The 20414-nt window shown below is 40.4% G+C and overlaps 1 non-coding gene across 1 annotated transcript; it reads left to right on the top strand.

The window, feature by feature from the left end:
* Nucleotides 1–12797: 12797 nt before the first annotated feature.
* LOC130959028 (small nucleolar RNA R71) lies at nt 12798–12905 on the top strand. The gene has a single exon (XR_009078125.1). It is a non-coding gene; the product is annotated as a small nucleolar RNA R71 (small nucleolar RNA).
* The last annotated feature ends 7509 nt before the right edge of the window (nt 12906–20414 follow it).

Raw genomic sequence — 20414 nt, forward strand, 5'->3', positions numbered from 1 at the left:
AGTGCTCGGAGTAGATTCAAAATTTAGAATTTTAATTTGAAAATTTAAAGGTGAAATTTGATTTTAGTGAATTTTTCTGAGTTGGAAAATGTATCTTTTTCGAAAAGTTTCTATAAAAAATACTAGCGTTTAAGCCGGCAGTACCGGCTCTAATCTGTCAAGTACCGAGTATTTTGGAAAATAATATTTTGAAATTTGATTTGTTATTTTGAAAGGACAAAAATAATTTAGAATTGAAAACCGGGCACTAATCTTAAAGGTTTTGGCTCAAAGTGGGTCAAACGGATCAAAAACGCTAACGAATTGGACCGGACCCAAATCGAGCCCACGGCCCAACATATATATGCTCATTTAATGAGCATTTTAGTTCATTTGATGCATAGAGAGTGAGAGAGACGCGGTTTGAGAGAAGATAGGAGAAGAGGTGATGTTACTATTCACATCCACCTTTCGGGAGCCATAACTTGAGCTACAGATCTCCGATTGACGAGCCATTTATGGCCACACAAGCTCTCATCAAGTTCTTCATTTCTATATAAGAAAATATAGTAAGAAATCGTGTCTCGAGCTCCAGCTTCCAGCCCTAAGATTCTGTATTTTTGGGGTTATAATTTTGAGTAGATTTTGTTGTTTTGCTTGTTTAGATAATTTCAATTAGCGGGTAATTATTATATTTTACCCCTAATCTCATTGGGTAAGGTAAAGTTTTACTAAATCCTTGTGTTTAGTTATTTTGTGTATCTTAGGTTTTGATTTTTGATAATATATATGATGTTAGTTGAGCTTTGGTGGCTTGTTGGTGAGTTGAAAGCTTGTTGGACTCCAATCTTGGTGCGGTGTGCATTTTAGGGAGCGGTCAAGGTATGGTTTCAGTCTCCTCTATGTAATATGTAATATCTCTGGACATTAAGGCTAGTGGACCATAGGATAGGATTGAAATTGGATGTTGATGAATATGAAGTATCATGACTTTGAGTATATGTAGCATGATGATGGATTATTGATGTTGTGTTGAGATAGGTGATAAACCCCAATTTTGTGATTTATCTTGTGTAGAATTTGGGGGTTTTGTCAATATTTTCCGCACTTATTCATATAAATTGCATGGTTTTGTGTTTCCTTTCTAATTTGGCTTCATGATTAAAAACATGCTTCTTTGACCTTAAAAATGCTATATTTTAATCTCTTCTATTACCATTTGATGCCGTGATGTATTTGTTGAGTGATTTCAGAGTTTACAGGGCAAGAATGGTCTAAAAGATGGAAAGGAAGCATACACAAGTGGGAGGAACATGAAAAGTGGAGCTTTGGAGAATTGGCACCAACGCGCACGCGTGGGAGCATGGGTCAGCTTAGCGCACAAGAATTGGTGAATCCGCGTCCATTGGCAAAAATCCCATCGACGTGCACGTGTACGCGTGGATTGCAAATTCAGCGATGCGCACGCGTGACCGACGCGTACGCGTGACGCTCAGCACGTGACTTCATTAAAGAACTCATGGCTGGCGATTTCTGAAGGAGGGTCATTCATTACACACTTACACACATTTTGAGCTAGTTTTTGGTTCTTGTTCTTCTAGAGAGAGAAACCCTTATTCTTCTCTAGATCTATTTGATTTGATCTTTCCTTGTTTAATTCTGAATTGGGTTTTGTTGATTTCTAGTTTTAAGTACTTAATTTGAATTCTCTAGTATAATTTTGTTTAGATCTTGTGTTAAATTTATATTTTCTTGTTATTTCCCATTTTCTTCTCATTTTGTGAACTTTGTAGATCTTGAATTTCTAGTGATGCATTGATGTTTTCCATGATTAGTAATGTTGGTTGAGTTGTTTTTCATTGATAATTGTTAGTGCATACTTGTAATTTCCAATTTATTTGCAATTTGAATATGTCTTTTGTTGATGCATGCCATGTGTTTGATGAAATATTTCCTTTGATTATGGAGTAGTTTGTTTTACTCTTGGCCTAGGCTAAGGAAATTGGGTAAACTTGAGTCATTGGGTCTAAATGATTTGATGATTTGAGAACCCTTAGTGGTCAAGTTGATATCCATTGACACTAATCCACTACTAAGCCAATTGGTAGTTGGATTAGGACTTATGAGTTGAGATTGACCAAGCCATGTGACGTACTTCAAGCTTAGGAGTAGATATTACGTACTTAAAGCTCTTGGAAGTAGACTTAATGAGCTTGGTTCCTCATAATTGTCAAGATATGGTTATTAAACAAGGATGGTGATCCCAATTCCTATGCCTAGCCAAGAGTCCAATAATAAACCAAAAATCTCAATTACTTGATTCTTGTTATAGTTAATTGCTTGGTTCTAGAGTAAAGATAGATTATATGTTCTCTTGTTAGAAGTTGCTCATACCTTGCTTTAGTTACTTGGTTTAATTTTTTGCACTTCAAGATTCTTTGCATGTTAAGTCTAATAGTTTAAATTTTTTATCATGACTCCCAACCCCAGATTTCTAACCAATGTTGATGCACATGTTTGCCCATTCCTTGTGAGACGACCCGAGATTTGAATACTTCGGTTTACTTTTATTGGGGTTGAACTTTGTGACAACCAAATAATTTAAATTTGATTGAGAGTTATTGGTTGGTTTGGAACTATGCTTACAACGAAGTTCTTATCTCTATTCGGAAAATTCTAGACCAACAATAATTCTAGCTATCAAATATTTGGCGCCGTTGCCGGGGAATGGTTGCCACGTATGCCTTGACATTGGTTATGTGAATATATGGATAGTGTAGATAGTTTACTTGATTTTAATACTTCGTTTTAGTTTAGATTTCTTTTATACATGTGCTATGACTCCCAAGTTTGATGACTCGGTCTCAGCCGAATCCTAGCTTAGCCGGGCTTGACCTTGAGATTGAAAGAACTTTGTTACTTACTCGGCAAGCTAGACGGCGGTTGGACTATATGGCTAGTACTTCGGCCTCTCTTGAGGAGCATACCGAATCGCTAGACGGAACCGAGAGCAACTTGGAGTACACTACTTTCTATTCTTCTGATGGCACTACTAATACATCTTTGCATCCTACAGGTGAACTTTTCATGGCAGAGCCACACCGAATCACCTTGCACGAACAAGGGGCTCCGAATATCATACTCCCACCCTTGAAAACGAGATACCCCAATCTTGATCTGAACTTTGAGTTGAAGAATAGCTTGATAAATCTACTTTCCAAGTATCATGGGCTTCCGGGTCAAGACCCCATCCGACATCTAAGAGATTTTCAAGTTGCTTATTGTACGGCTCGAAGGCATGGGGCCGATGAGATTGCTATTATGGTTTTTGCTTTCCCCTTCTCTCTTGAGGGACAAGCAAAAAAGTGATTCTATTCCCAACCGGATGAGATTATGACCAACTGGGATTTGTTGAGAAGAGAGTTTTTAGACAAGTTCTTTCCGCCGGAGAAGACCGACTACATCCGGAAAGAAATCTCAGGTATAATGTAAAAGGACCAAGAGAGTTTGTATAAGTATTAGACTAGATTCAAGAGGTTATTGGAATCTTGTCCATACCATGGATTAGACACTCACTTGCTTATTAGTTATTTCACCGGAGGTCTTTGCGTGGAAGATAGAAGATTGCTCACCGCAGCTAGTGGTGGTTCCCTTTCCAAAAATAAGATGGCCGGAGAAGCTTGGAGCTTGATAAATGATGTCGCCGAGGCTACACAACATATAAGAGTAAGGAACAACCCCCTCAAGGGGTGTGGTAGAAGCACCTCCTTCGGAATCAAGTTTGACCAAGGTGCTTGGGGATATGACTACCATTCTTACGGAGATGCACAAGGAACAAAAGGCGTTCTATTCTATCCAAGCCGTCCAAGCCCCACCCCAAGTTTCCCAACTTGAAGGGCCTCCAAGAATATGTGGCTTATGCTCTAGAACCACACATTACACTGACCAATGCCATCCAATTCAAGAGGAGTATACCCTTGGCGTAGCCAATGTGAACTATAACGATTGTCTACCCTACCCCTCTCAAAGCCAAAATAACTACTCTCATGGCAATAACTCTAACCAAGGGTAGAGGGATAATGCACAAGGGAGAAATCAAAATCAAAGATGGAACAACTCTTCTTCTCCCTACCACAACAACCACCAACCCTCATCCCAATACCACCATAACAACAACCATCAAGCCAACTAAAATCACCGGAACTAAGCACCTCATCAAAACCAAAACAACTACCCCAAATACCAAGCACCACATTAAAGGTAACAATTCAACCAAACCTCTTCTTTCTCCACCAACCAAGGTGATGATCATGAGAAACTTAGAGTTTTGGTGGAAAAACTTGAAGAGAACAAAAAGGCTTAATTTAATAACTTGAATGCACAATATGGTAGTATGAGTGCTCAATTGGTCAACATCACCGAGATGCTTTTAAGGATAGCTTTACTGCCCTCAAACAACTCCAACCAATCCTCAAGCTCTTCTAACCTTCCATCCCAACCCCTTCCAAACCCAAAGGGCGGTCTCAACGCCATTACTCTACGGTCAGGGAGTACATTGGAGGAGATACCTCTTAGGGTCATGGAAGACATTCATGAGAAGAAAATGGTTGTTGAAGCTCCACAAGAAGAAGAGGAAGTGTACACAAAGCAAGCGGAGGAAAAAGCAAGCCTCAAGGAGCCCAAGAGGAAGGCTATAATGCACGAATCAATTCCCATCCCATTCCCTTCCATAGTAAAGAAAGCAAAGAAAACTCCAGAGTTTGATTTGAGCATGCTTCAAGTATTTAAGAAGGTTGAGGTAACTATCCCACTTCTTGATGCCATTCAACAAATTCTAAAGTATGCAAAATTTTTAAAAGACTTGTGCACACACAAGGATAGGATAGGTGAATTGGAGACGTTGTCATTGGGTAGTTCCATTTCTTCATTGATGAAGCCTATTTCAGAAAAGTGTGGAGACCCCAGACCATGTTTGGTATCTTGTCGAATTGGTGGAGTTGCTTTTCATGACTGTATGTGTGATCTAGGGGCTTGCGTAAATATCATGCCACTTTCTATCTTTGCAAGGTTGAATTTAGCCCAATTGAAAATGGCGGCCGCCAAATTTGCCTTAGCCGACAAGAGCATGATTACCGTAGTAGGAATAGCAGAAGATGTACTTGTGGCGATCAAGGATTTAGTGTTTTCAGTTGACTTTTACATCCTTGAAATGCCTCCAACAAATAATAGAAGCTCTTCCTCTGTTTTGCTTGGTAGGCCTTTCTTGAAGACCTTTAAATTCAAATTGGATGCCTTTACCGACACATATTCCTTTGAGGTAGGAGACAAGACTATCAAGTTCAATTTGGAAGAAGCCATGAGACACCCACCCGAAAAGCATTCTGTTCTCTGATGTGATGTAATTGATGAGGTTGTAGCAGAGGTACAAAGAGAAGATCACAACAAGTTGTACTACCCTATTGTTGAAGAGACGGATGACCATGAGGGTGAACAAGAGAAAGTTGTTGAGAATGAACTCCCCGAGCTTGGTGAAAAGGAACCTCAACTTGAGGTAAAAACTGAATTGAAGCCTCTTCCATCTCATTTGAAGTATGCATTCCTTGAGAACAATCAAAAGTTTCCGATAATCATTGCTAGTGAGCTCTCTAGTCAAGAAGAAGAGAAACTCCTAGAGGTCATAAGGAAGCACAAGAAATCAATCGGTTGGAGCTTGGCCGACATTGTGGGAATTGACCCACGCATGTGCATGCATCGTATCTTCCTCCAAGAAGGAGCTCGGCCGGGTAGACAACCCCAAAGAAGACTCAAACCCACTATCCTTGATGTAGTGAAAAAGGAAGTCACAAGGCTACTCGATGCGGGTATTATATATCCAATTTCTGATAGTGAATGGATGAGTGCGGTCCAAGTCGTTCCAAAGAAATCAGGAATCATCACTGTCAAGAAGGAAGATGGGGAAGAGGTCACCACAAGAGTGCAAAATGCTTGGTGGGTGTGCATTGATTATAGGAGGTTGAATGCCACAACAAGGAAAGACCACTACCCTTTGCCATTCATTGACCAGATGTTGGACCAACTTGTGGGTAAATCCCATTATTGCTTTCTTGATGGTTTTACTAGGTACTTCCAGATACATATTACTCCTGAGGATCAGGAAAAGAGCACATTTACTTGTCCTTTTGGCACCTTTGCCTACAAAAGGATGCCATTTGGGCTATGCAATGCACCTGTCACTTTTCAACGGTGTATGACTAGTGTCTTTTTCGATCTTATGGAGAGTTGTCTGGAAGTTTTTATGGATGACTTCAGTGTGTATGTGACTTCATTTGATAGTTGTTTATAGAACTTGGCCAAAGTCTTAGCTAGGTGTGTTGATACTAACCTTGTCCTAAATTTTGAAAAATGTCATTTCATAGTGAGACAAGGCATAGTGTTAGGACATGTAGTTTCTGATAAGGGCATTTCTGTAGACCCGGCTAAGGTTGATGTTGTTACCAGTTTATCTCACCCCTCATCTGTGAGGGAGGTCCGTTCCTTTTTAGGGCATGCAGGATTCTATAGGCGATTTATCAAGGATTTTAGCAAAATTGCATTGCTGTTGTCGCGTGATCACTACTTTTCACAACTCAAATAATCCCCGGTAATGAATCCAAAAACTTGGTGTTCAATACCATGGCATAAACACAACTTCGCACAACTAACCAGCAAGTGCACTGGGTCGTCCAAGTAATAAACCTTACGCGAGTAAGGGTCGATCCCACGGAGATTGTTGGTATGAAGCAAGCTATGGTCACCTTGTAAATCTTAGTCAGGCAGACTCAAATGGTTATGAATGATATATGAATAAAGCATAAAGATAGAGATAATTATGTAATTCATTGGTGAGAACTTCAGATAAGCGTATGAAGATGCTTTGTCCCTTCCGTCTCTCTGCTTTCCTACTGTCTTCATCCAATCCTTCTTACTCCTTTCCATGGCAAGCTGTATGTAGGGTTTCACCGTTGTCAGTGACTACCTCCCATCCTCTCAGTGAAAATGTTCAACGCACCCTGTCACGGCACGGCTATTCAGCTGTCGGTTCTCGATCATGTCGGAATAGAATCCAGTGATTCTTTTGCGTCTGTCACTAACGCCCCACAATCGCGAGTTTGAAGCTCGTCACAGTCATTCAATCATTGAATCCTACTCAGAATACCACAGACAAGGTTTAGACCTTCCGGATTCTCTTGAATGCTGCCATCAATTCTAGCTTATACCACGAAAATTCCGGTTAAAGAATCCAAGAGATAAACATTAGAGCCTTGTTTGCTTGTAGAACGGAGGTGGTTGTCAGGCACTCGTTCCTAAGTGGGAATGATGATGAGCATCACATAATCATCACATTCATCATGTTCTTGGGTACGAATGAATATCTTGGAATAAGAACAAGCTGAATTGAATAGAAGAACAATAGTAATTGCATTAATACTCGAGGTACAGCAGAGCTCCACACCTTAATCTATGGTGTGTAGAAACTCCACTGTTGAAAATACATAAGAACAAGGTCTAGGCATGGCCGAATGGCCAGCCTCCCAATGATCTAAGAACTAGACGTCCAAAGATGATCTAGAGATCTGAAGTGATCAAAAGATGAAAAATACAATAGCAAAAGGTCTTATTTATAGAGAACTAGTAGCCTAGGGTTTACAGAGATGAGTAAATGACAGAAAAATCCACTTCCGGGCCCACTTGGTGTGTGCTTGGGCTGAGCATTGAAGCATTTTCGTGTAGAGACTCTTCTTGGAGTTAAACGCCAGCTTTTGTGCCAGTTTGGGCGTTTAACTCCCATTCTTGTGCGAGTTCCGGTGTTTAACGCCGGGCAGTTTTGAGCTGATTTGGAACGCCGGTTTGGGCCATCAAATCTTGGGCAAAGTATAGACTATTATACATTGCTGGAAAGCGCAGGATGTCTACTTTCCAACGCCGTTAACAGCGCGCCAATTGGGCTTCTATAGCTCCAGAAAATCCACTTCGAGTGCAGGGAGGTCAGAATCCAACAGCATCTGCAGTCCTTTTCAGTCTCTGAATCAGATTTTTGCTCAGGTCCCTCAATTTCAGCCAGAAAATACCTGAAATCACAGAAAAACACACAAACTCATAGTAAAGTCCAGAAAAGTGAATTTTAACTAAAAACTAATAAAAATATACTAAAAACTAACTAAAACATACTAAAAACATACTAAAAACAATGCCAAAAAGCGTATAAATTATCCGCTCATCACAACACCAAACTTAAATTGTTGCTTGTCCTCAAGCAACTGAAAATCAAACAAGATAAAAAGAAGAGAATATGCAATGAATTCCAAAAACATCTATGAAGATCAGTATTAATTAGATGAGCGGGGCTTTTAGCTTTTTGCCTCTGAACAGTTTTGGCATCTCACTCTATCCTTTGAAATTCAGAATGATTGGCTTCTATAGGAACTCAGAATCCAGATAGTGTTATTGATTCTCCTAGTTAAGTATGATGATTCTTGAACACAGCTACTTTATGATTCTTGGCCGTGGCCCAAAGCACTTTGTCTTCCAGTATTACCACCGGATACATACATGCCACAGACACATAATTGGGTGAACCTTTTCAGATTGTGACTCAGCTTTGCTAGAGTCCCCAATTAGAGGTGTCCAGGGTTCTTAAGCACACTCTTTTTGCCTTGGATCACAACTTCATTATTTTTTTCTTTTTCTTCTTGCTTTCTTTCTCTCTTTTTTCGTTTTTTTTTTGAATTCACTGCTTTTTCTTGCTTCAAGAATCATTTTTATGATTTTTCAGATCCTCAGTAACATGTCTCTTTTTTCATCATTCTTTCAAGAGCCAACAATTTTAACATTCATGAACAACAAATTCAAAAGACATATGCACTGTTCAAGCATACATTCAGAAAACAAAAGTATTACCACCACATCAAAATAATTAATCTGTTATAAAATTTAAAATTCATGCAATTCTTCTTTTTTTTCAATTAAGAACATGTTTCATTCAAGAAAGTTGATGGATTCATAGGACATTCATAACTTTAAGGCATAGACACTAAGACACTAATGATCATAAGACACAAACATAGATAAACATAAGCATAAATTTTCGAAAAACAGGAAAATGAAGGACAAGGAAATTAAAGAACGGGTCCACCTTAGTGATGGCGGCTTGTTCTTTCTCTTGAAGATCTTATGGAGTGCTTGAGCTCCTCAATGTCTCTTCCTTGCCTTTGTTGCTCCTCTCTCTTGATTCTTTGATCTTCTCTAATTTCATGGAGGAGAATGGAATGTTCTTGGTGCTCCACCCTTAGTTGTCCCATGTTGGAACTTAATTCTCCTAGGGAGGTGTTGATTTGCTCCCAATAGTTTAGTGGAGGAAAGTGCATCCCTTGAGGCATCTCAGGGATTTCATGATGAGTGGAATCTCTTGTTTGCTCCATCCTTTTCTTAGTGATGGGCTTGTCCTCATCAATGGGGATGTCTCCTTCTATGTCAACTCCAACTGAATAACAGAGGTGACAAATGAGATGAGGAAAGGCTAACCTTGCCAAGGTAGAGGACTTGTCCGCCACCTTATAAAGTTCTTGGGCTATAACCTCATGAACTTCTACTTCTTCTCCAATCATGATGCTATGAATCATGATGGCCCGGTCTAGAGTAACTTCAGACCGGTTGCTAGTGGGAATGATTAAGCGTTGGATAAACTCCAACCATCCCCTAGCCACGGGCTTGAGGTCATGCCTTCTCAGTTGAACCGGCTTCCCTCTTGAATCTCTCTTCCATTGGGCGTCCTCTTCACAAATAACTGTGAGGACTTGGTCCAACCTTTGATCAAAGTTGACCCTTCTAGTGTAAGGGTGTTCATCTCCTTGCATCATGGGCAAGTTGAATGCCAACCTTACATTTTCTGGACTAAAATCTAAGTACTTCCCCCGAACTATTGTAAGCCAATTCTTTGGGTCCGGGTTCACACTTTGATCATGGTTCTTGGTGATCCATGCATTGGCATAGAACTCTTGAACCATTAAGATTCCGACTTGTTGAATGGGGTTGGTAAGAACTTCCTAACCTCTTCTTTGGATCTCATGTCGGATCTCCGGATATTCACTCTTTTTGAGTTTAAAAGGGACCTCGAGGATCACCTTCTTCAAGGCCACAACTTCATAGAAGTGGTCTTGATGCACCCTTGAGATGAATCTCTCCATCTCCCATGACTCGGAGGTGAAAGCTTTTGCCTTCCCTTTCCTCTTTCTAGAGGTTTCTCCGGCCTTGGATGCCATAAATGGTTATGGAAAAACAAAAAGCAATGCTTTTACCACACCAAACTTAAAAGGGTTGCTCGTCCTCGAGCAAAAGAAGAAAGAAGAGAGTAGAAGAAGAAGAAATATAGGAGATGGAGATGGCTTTGTGGTTCGGCCAAAGGGGGAGAAGTAGTGTTTAGGGTGTGTGAAAATGAGAGAGTGAAGATGGGTTTATATAGGGGTGGAGAGAGGGGTAGGGTTCGGTCATGTAAGGGTGGGTTTGGGAGGGAAAGTGGTTTGAATTTTGAATGGTGAGGTAGGTGGGGTTTAATGAAGGATGGATGTGAGTGGTAGAGGTGATTGGTGAATGAGTGAAGAAGAAGAGAGAGGGTGGTGGGGTAGGTGGGGATCCTGTGGGGTCCACAGATCCTGAGGTGTCAAGGAAAATTCAACCCTGCACCAAGTGGCGTGCAAAAATGCACCCTTTGCCCATTCTGGCGTTAAACGCCGGGCTGGTGCCCATTTCTGGCGTTTAACGCCAGCTTCTTGCCCTTTTCTGGCGTTTAACGCCAGTCTGGTGCCCCTTTCTGGTGTTAAACGCCCAGAATGGTGCCAGACTGGGCGTTAAACGCCCATTTGCTAGCTTCACTGGCGTTTAAACGCCAGCAAGTTTTCCTCCAAGGTGTGCTATTTTTCTTTCTGTTTTTCATTTTGTTTTTGCTTTTTCAATTGATTTTGTGACTTCTCATGATCATCATCCTACAGAAAACATAAAATAACAAAGGAAAATAGATTAAATATAACATTGGGTTGCCTCCCAACAAGCACTTCTTTAATGTCAGTAGCTTGACAGTGGGCTCTCATGGAGCCTTACAGATACTCAGAGCAATGTTGGAACCTCCCAACACCAAACTTAGAGTTTGAATGTGGGGGTTCAACACCAAACTTAGAAGTTGGTTGTGGCCTCCCAACACCAAACTTAGAGTTTGACTGTGGGGGCTCTGTTTGACTCTGTTTTGAGAGAAGCTCTTCAGGCTTCCTTTCCATGGTGACAGAGGGATATCCTTGAGCCTTAAACACAAAGGATTCTTCATTCACTTGAATGATCAATTCTCCTCTGTCCACATCAATCACAGCCTTTGCTGTGGCTAGGAAGGGTCTGCCAAGGATGATGGATTCATCCATGCACTTTCCAGTCTCTAGGACTATGAAATCAGCAGGGATGTAATGGTCTTCAATCTTTACCATAACATCCTCTACAAGTCCATAAGCTTGTTTTCTTGAATTATCTGCCATCTCTAGTGAGATTCTTGCAGCTTGCACCTCAAAGATCCCTAGCTTCTTCATTACAGAGAGAGGCATGAGGTTTACACTTGACCCTAAGTCACACAGAGCCTTCTTAAAGGTCATGGTGTCTATGGTACAAGGTATTGAAAACTTCCCAGGATCTTGTCTCTTTTGAGGTAATCTCTGCCTAGACAAGTCATCCAGTTCTTTGGTGAGCAAAGGAGGTTCGTTCTCCCAGGTCTCATTACCAAATAACTTGTCATTTAGCTTCATGATTGCTCCAAGGTATTTAGCAACTTACTCTTTAGTGACATACTCATCCTCTTCAGAGGAAGAATACTCATCAGAACTCATGAATGGCAGAAGTAAGTCCAATGGAATCTCTATGGTCTCAATGTGAGCCTCAGATTCCCATGGTTCCTCATTAGGGAACTCATTGGAGGCCAGTGAACATCCATTGAGGTCTTCCTCAGTGGCGTTCACTGCCTCTTCCTCCTCTCCAAATTTGGCCATGTTGATGGCCTTGCACTCTCCTTTTGGATTTTCTTATGTATTCCTTGGAAGAGTACTAGGAGGGAGTTCAGTAATTTTCTTGCTCAGCTGTCCCACTTGTGCCTCCAAATTCCTAATGGAGGACCTTGTTTCAGTCATGAAACTTTGAGTGGTTTTGATTAGATCAGAGACCATGGATGCTAAGTCAGAGTGGTTCTGCTTAGAATTCTCTGTCTGTTGCTGAGAAGATGATGGAAAAGGCTTGCCATTGCTAAACCTGTTTCTTCCACCATTATTGTTGTTGAAACCATGTTGAGGTCTCTGTTGATCCTTCCATGAGAGATTTGGATGATTTCTCCATGAAGAATTATAGGTGTTTCCATAGGGTTCTCCCATGTAATTCACCTCTTCCATTGAAGGGTTCTCAGGATCATAAGCTTCTTCTTCAGATGAAGCATCCTTAGTACTGCCTGGTGCATTTTGCATTCCAGATAGACTTTGAGAAATCAAATTGACTTGCTGAGTCAATATTTTGTTCTGAGCCAATATGGCATTCAGAGTATCAATCTCAAGAACTCATTTCTTCTGATTTGTCCCATTGTTCACAGGATTCCTTTCAGAAGTGTACATGAATTGGTTATTTGCAACCATTTTAATTAGCTCTTGAGCTTCTGTAGGCGTCTTCTTCAGATGAAGAGAACCTCCAGCAGAGCTATCCAATGACATCTTGGACAGTTCAGACAGACCATCATAGAAAATACCTATGATGCTCCATTCAGAAAGCATATCAGAGGGACACTTTCTGATCAATTGTTTGTATCTTTCCCAAGCTTCATAGAGGGATTCTCCTTCCTTCTGTCTGAAGGTTTGGACTTCCACTCTAAGCTTACTCAATTTTTGAGGTGGAAAGAACTTTGCCAAGAAGGCATTGACTAGCTTTTCCCAAGAGTTCAGGCTTTCTTTAGGTTGTGAGTCCAACCATATCCTAGCTCTGTCTCTTACAGCAAAAGGGAATAGCATAAGTCTGTAGACCTCAGGGTTAACCCCATTGGTCTTGACAGCGTCACAGATTTGTAAGAATTCAGCTAAAAACTGATGAGGATCTTCCAATGGAAGTCCATGGAACTTGCAATTCTGTTGCATTAGAGAAACTAATTGAGGCTTAAGCTCAAAGTTGTTTGCTCCAATGGCAGGGATATAGATGCTTCTCCCATAGAAGTCGGGAGTAGGTGCAGTAAAGTCACCCAGCACCTTCCTTGCATTGTTGGCATTGTTGTTGTTTTCGGCTGCCATGGGTTCTTCTTCTTTGAAGATTTCTGTTAGATCCTCTATAGAGAGTTGTGCCTTAGCTTCTCTTTAGCTTTCGCTTCAGGGTCCTTTCAGGTTCAGGGTCAGCCTCAACAAGAATGCTTTTGTCTTTGCTCCTGCTCATATGAAAGAGAAGAGAACAAGAAAATATAGGATTCTCTATGTCACAGTATAGAGATTCCTTGAGGTGTCAGAGGAAAAGAAAAATAGAAGGAAGAAGTAGAGAATTCGAACTTATCAAGAAAGATGGAGTTCGAATTGTGCATTGATGAATAGTGTTAGTCCATAAATAGAAGGATGTGAGAAGAGGGGGAGAAATTTTCGAAAATTAAGTAAAAGATTTTAAAAACATTTTGAAAAACACAAATTGATTTTCGAAAACCAAAAGTGGAAAAGAAATCAAGTGATTTTTGAAAAAGATTTTGAAATTAGAAATCAAAAAGATATGATTGAAAACTATTTTGAAAAAGATGTGATTAAAAAGATATGATTGAAAAGTTATGGTTTTAAAAAGATATGATTGAAAAGATATGATTTGAAAAACAATTTAAAAAGATTTGATTTTAAAAAAAAAATTAATGACTTACCTAACAAGAATGATTTGATTCAGACATTAAACCTTTCTCAACAGAAAAGGTAACATACTTGAAATGTTGAATCAAATCATTAATTGATAGCAAGTATTTTTGAAAATGGAAAGAAATTGATTTTGAAAACATATGATTGAAAAGATTTGATTTGAAAAAGATTTGATCTTGAAAAAATTTGAAAACTTGAAAAAAAATTTGAATTAAAAACAGAATCTTCCCTCTTGTGCCATCCTGGCGTTAAACGCCCAGAATGGTGCACATTCTGGCGTTTAACGCCCAAAGCACTACCCTTTTGGGCGTTAAACGCCCAACCAGGCACCCTGGCTGGCGTTTAAACGCCAGTCTGCCTTCCTCACTGGGCATTTTGAACGCCCAGCTTTTTCTGTGTAATTCCTCTACTGAATGTTTTGAATCTTCAATTCTCTGTATTATTGACTTGAAAAGACAAAAAAAAATTTTTTGGATTTTCAATAATAAACAAAAATCAAAATGCAACTAAAATCAAATAACAATGCATGCAAGACACCAAACTTAGCAGTTTGTATACTACTGACACTAACAAAATGAGAATGCATATGAAAAACAACAAAACACTCAAGTCAAGAGAATTTAAAGATCAGAGCAAGGAAATCATCAAGAACATCTTGAAGATCACTTAAGACACATGAATGAATGCAAGAAGAACAGAAACATGCAATTGACACCAAACTTAACATGAGACACTATACTCAAACAAGAAATATTTTTTGGTTTTTTCGAAAATTACGTGGAAAAGAAAATAAAGATATCAAAATTCTTAATGAGAATTCCAGGAATCATCCAATGTTAGTCTAAAGCTTTAGTCTAAAGGAATTAGACATGGATAGCCAAGCTTCAGCAGGACATTGCATTCAAGAGCTAAATTGATGAGAATCAATCAGCTTTGGTGATGATAAGAACATCACCTTGAAACACTAGAATTCATTCTTAAGAACTCTGAAAAATACCTAATCTAAGCAACAAGATGAACCGTCAGTTGTCCAAACTCAACAATCCCCGGCAACGGTGCCAAAAACTTAGTGCTGTTGCCGGATCAAAACTTGGCACTGTTATTGCAGGGAACAAATGCGAAACTATAGTTAGGACATTTAATTCCCCGGCAACGGCGCCAAAAACTTGGTGCACGAAATTGTGATCACTACTTTTCACAACTCAAATAATCCCCGGTAATGAATCCAAAAACTTGGTGTTCAATACCATGGCATAAACACAACTTCGCACAACTAACCAGCAAGTGCACTGGGTCGTCCAAGTAATAAATCTTACGCGAGTAAAGGTCGATCCCACGGAGATTGTTGGTATGAAGCAAGCTATGGTCACCTTGTAAATCTTAGTCAGGCAGACTCAAATGGTTATGAATGATATATGAATAAAGCATAAAGATAGAGATACTTATGTAATTCATTGGTGAGAACTTCAGATAAGCGTATGAAGATGCTTTGTCCCTTCCGTCTCTCTGCTTTCCTACTGTCTTCATCCAATCCTTCTTACTCCTTTCCATGGCAAGCTGTATGTAGGGTTTCACCGTTGTCAGTGGCTACCTCCCATCCTCTCAGTGAAAATGTTCAACGCACCCTGTCACGGCACGGCTATTCAGCTGTCGGTTCTCGATCATGTCGGAATAGAATCCAGTGATTCTTTTGCGTCTGTCACTAACGCCCCACAATTGCGAGTTTGAAGCTCGTCACAGTCATTCAATCATTGAATCCTACTCAGAATACCACAGACAAGGTTTAGACCTTCCAGATTCTCTTGAATGCCGCCATCAATTCTAGCTTATACCACGAAGATTCCGGTTAAAGAATCCAAGAGATAAACATTAGAGCCTTGTTTGCTTGTAGAACAGAGGTGGTTGTCAGGCACTCGTTCCTAAGTGGGAATGATGATGAGCGTCACATAATCATCACATTCATCATGTTCTTGGGTACGAATGAATATCTTGGAATAAGAACAAGCTGAATTGAATAGAAGAACAATAGTAATTGCATTAATACTCGAGGTACAGCAGAGCTCCACACCTTAATCTATGGTGTGTAGAAACTCCACCGTTGAAAATACATAAGAACAAGGTCTAGGCATGGCCGAATGGCCAGCCTCCCAATGATCTAAGAACTAGACGTCCAAAGATGATCTAGAGATCTGAAGTGATCAAAAGATGAAAAATACAATAGCAAAAGGTCTTATTTATAGAGAACTAGTAGCCTAGGGTTTATAGAAATGAGTAAATGACAGAAAAATCCACTTCCGGGCCCACTTGGTGTGTGCTTGGACTGAGCATTGAAGCATTTTCGTTTAGAGACTCTTCTTGGAGTTAAACGCCAGCTTTTGTGCCAGTTTGGGCGTTTAACTCCCATTCTTGTGCCAGTTCCGGCATTTAACGCCGGGCAGTTTTGAGCTGATTCGGATCGCCGGTTTGGGCCATCAAATCTTGGGCAAAGTATGGACTATTATACATTGCTGGAAAGCCCAGGATGTCTACTTTCCAACGCCGTTGAGAGAGCGCCAATTAAGCTTCTGTAGCTCCAGAAAATCCACTTCGAGTGCAGGGAGGTCAGAATCCAACAGCATCTGCAGTCCTTTTCAGTCTCTGAATCAGATTTTTGCTCAGGTCCCTCAATTTCAGCCAGAAAATACCTGAAATCACAGAAAAACACACAAACTCATAGTAAAGTCTAGAAAAGTGAATTTTAACTAAAAACTAATAAAAATATACTAAAAACTAACTAAAACATACTAAAAATATACTAAAAACAATGCCAAAAAGCGTATAAATTATCCGCTCATCATCGCGCCTACTCTAAAAGGACGTAGACTTTGAGTTTGATAGTGCTTGTGTGGATGCATTTGAGGAGTTAAAGAAAGCTCTTACCACGGCACCGATTGTGAGAGGCCCTGGCTGGACGCAGCCATTCGAGATCATGTGCTACGCGTCAAATCATGCCGTAGGTGCCGCGCTTGCATAGCGCAATGGTAAACTCCCTTACATCATTGCTTATTCCACAAAAACATTGGATGCGGCACAATCCAATTATACCACTACGGAAAAAGAGCTCTTAGCCATTGTTCATGCATTGGATAGATTTAGATCTTATTTGCTATGCTCCAAAATAGTGGTATATATGGATCATGCAGCTTTAAAATATCTGTTGACAAAGAATGAATCAAAACCTAGACTCATACGTTGGATCTTGCTCTTGCAAGAGTTTGACATTGAGATTAGGGATCGAAGTGGGTCACAAAATCTAGTTGCGGGCCATCTAAGCCGCCTTCAGAATCTCAAATATGACCCATTTTCGATCGACGAATGATTCCCTTTGGATAGCTTGCATGCTGTTTTGGATAGTTTTCCTTGGTTTGCTCCTATGGCGAACTACTTGGTTGCTAAGATCTTTCCTCCCAACTTTTCAAAACATCAAAGGGATAAGTTGAGGAGCGATTCCAAATATTACATTTGGAATGACCCTCACTTGTGGAAGAGGGGAGTAGACCAAGTAATTTGAAGATGTGTCCCGGAATCCAAAATCTAATCCATTCTTGAAGCTTGCCATTCATCCGAGTGTGGTGGCCACTTTGGCTTACAACGGACGGCTAAAAAGATTTTGGATTGTGGATTCTGGTGGCCAACTTTATTCAAGGATGCTAACCAATTCTGTGTGTAGTGTCACCAATGTTAGAAGTTGGAAAATGCATCCCAAAAGGATGAAATGCCTCAACAACCAATGTTGTTCTGTGAAATCTTTGATGTATGGGACATAGACTTAATAGGGCCATTTCCTAACTCAAGTGGGTATTTCTATATTTTGTTGGCGGTTGACTACGTATCAAAGTGGGTGAAAGCGATATCTACCCGCCTTGATGACGCTAATGTCGTTATTTCTTTCATTAGAAATAATATTGTGTGCCGCTATGGATCGCCACGAGCAATCGTGAGCGACCAAGGTTCCCACTTTTGTAACAGGAAGGTAGAAGCACTACTCAAGCATTATGGAATACTACACAAAGTTTCAACTGCCTATCACCCCCAAACAAATGGGCAAGCGGAGGTGTCCAACCGAGAGATTAAGCGAATTTTAGAGAAAGTGGTGAATCCTCAAAGGAAGGACTGAAGCTCTCGGCTGGGAGATGCACTGTGGGCATACAGGATAGACTATAAGACCCCGTTAGGGATGAGTCTCTTTCGGATCGTCTATGGGAAGGCATGCCACCTCCCGGTGGAGATTGAGTATAAAGCCTATTGGGCGGTTAAGCAGTGTAATATGGACATCACTAAGGCGGGTACAGCCAGGAAATTGCAGCTAGAGGAGCTTGAATGTCTTAGGATGGAGGCATATGAGAATGCTCGAATCTATCAGGAAAAAACTAAGGCATTTCATGATCACCATATCTGGAAGAAGGATTTTCAAGAAGGTGACGAAGTTCTCCTCTACAACTCGAGGCTCAAATTCATGCATGGAAAGCTCCGTTCAAGATGGGAAGAAAGTAAAGGAGGTAAAGCCTTATGGTGTGGTAGAATTATATGACCCTCAAAGTGATGCAACTTTCAAAGTGAATGGTCATAGAGTGAAGAAGTACCATGGCTACAAATTACCAAGGGAAGTGGAGATGTTCCTACTTGAGGATGCACCAAAAGGAGGGGAAGCTTAAGCGTATGACCATCCAACTTAAGGACGTTAAAGAAAAGTGCTAGGTGGGAGACACCCACCATGGTAAAATCTTCCTTGTGTATACTTTCTTGCTTCTAGCTTTAGATTCTTTGTGAATTTTATGATTTTTTGGTGTTGTTGAGCTTGTCTAGATATGTTAGACTTTGATGATTTTGTTAAATTGTTGTGGTATTCATTAAAATTTCATTAATCTTGGCAATTTCGTTGAATTGATTATGTGGAAGAAATGCTTCATCTTGAGTATTGAATGAAATTGTGAGTGTTTTCTTGCATTATCTAGCTAAATGACTGCCAAGAATGTGTTAGAAATGTCTCTCTCTTTGTTGTTTAAAAAAAGGGGGTCACCCACACGTAAGCGTGGGCGACACGTACGCGTCGATGAGTCTACGCCACTCCTAGTACTAAAATTCGAGAGTTGTGCGAGATCTGGGCGAAAACTATATTAGGAGCACAAATGCTGCCCACGCGTACGCGTCGTACAACGCGCACACGTCCCTCGATTTTGGCTCACCCACTTGTAGGTGTGGGCGACGCGGATGCGTCGATCGCCAATGCTGGATTCTCTTGTAGTCAAACCCGAGAGTTGTGCGAAAGTTGGGCGAGTTTTGTGATGGGAGCATAATTCCCGTCCACGCGCACGCGTCATGTGACGCGTATGCGTCCATTGGCTTCCAACTTACCCACGCATAAGCGTGGGAGACGCGTACGCGTCGATTGCCTATCCTGCGCCCTTTAGTACATTAACCCGAGAGTCATGCGACCTGTGCACAAACTTTGTGCTGGGAGCACAACAACTATCCATGCATACATATGGGGCAACGCACACATGTTGTTGCCATTTTTTCCATCCACGCGCACGCCCTTTTTCACGCGTGGGCCGATGTGACTTGTACTCAGTGCGCCCTTTTTCACCCTCTTCCCTTAATTCCCTTCCTCCATTACTTCTTCTCTTCTTTTTCCCTCCTCCTACCACCTTGTATTCGCCAACTACCACCGGTGACTTCAACCACCGGCGACCACCACTTCCAGCGGTCCCACTTTCTCTCTCCTTTTTTTCTCTCTTCTCTCTTCTCTTTCTCTCACTTACACCTTACCTTACCTTCTCCTTCTCCTTTCAAGGTCCTTTTATTTCCCCCCTCTCTTGTATCTTTGCTTCATTTCTTTTCTTCTTAGTTGCATTTATTTACTCTCTTTTACTTCTTTTTAGTTGCACTTTGTTTAATTTTTTTCTTATTTATTTGCTTTCTTTCTTTTTCTATTTTCCATGGATGTTGAATTTTGTGTTAGCTCTTGCTTTGATGGGTTATTTTGCTATCTTTCGACTCCTTTATGATCATGTGATGTTTTTTTGATGTTGGGTGTTTCATTTTGGGGTATTACATTTTTTGAATTTTTCAATTTGCTTATTGTTTGAATGTTGCACACCAAGTGTTTGTTGAAATGCACCTATCACATTTTTAGTCAATCTTGACACTGTGCTTTCAATTTGGTGCTTTTCTCTCAATACACTTGCTTTCTTATTGTGCATTGAGCTTATTGCACTTCATCTTTACCAATCATATGCTCATACCCATGACTTGCTTCCGTATGTCATATTGCAAGAATTTTATTTCAACCCTATCTAACTCTACTTTATTCCTTTTGCATGCTTTATTATCTTCGAGTTAGATTAGGTAATTAACTTTCTTGTGCTTATTATCTTTTTTGCATATGTCACTTTGTGTTGTTATTGATGCCTGGGTTTATTCTTCTCATGCCTTACTTGCATGCCTTTCTCACTCTTGCATCTCATACTA

This window comes from Arachis stenosperma, chromosome 10 (genome assembly GCF_014773155.1).
Source record: "Arachis stenosperma cultivar V10309 chromosome 10, arast.V10309.gnm1.PFL2, whole genome shotgun sequence".
NCBI classification, from domain to species: domain Eukaryota; kingdom Viridiplantae; phylum Streptophyta; class Magnoliopsida; order Fabales; family Fabaceae; genus Arachis; species Arachis stenosperma.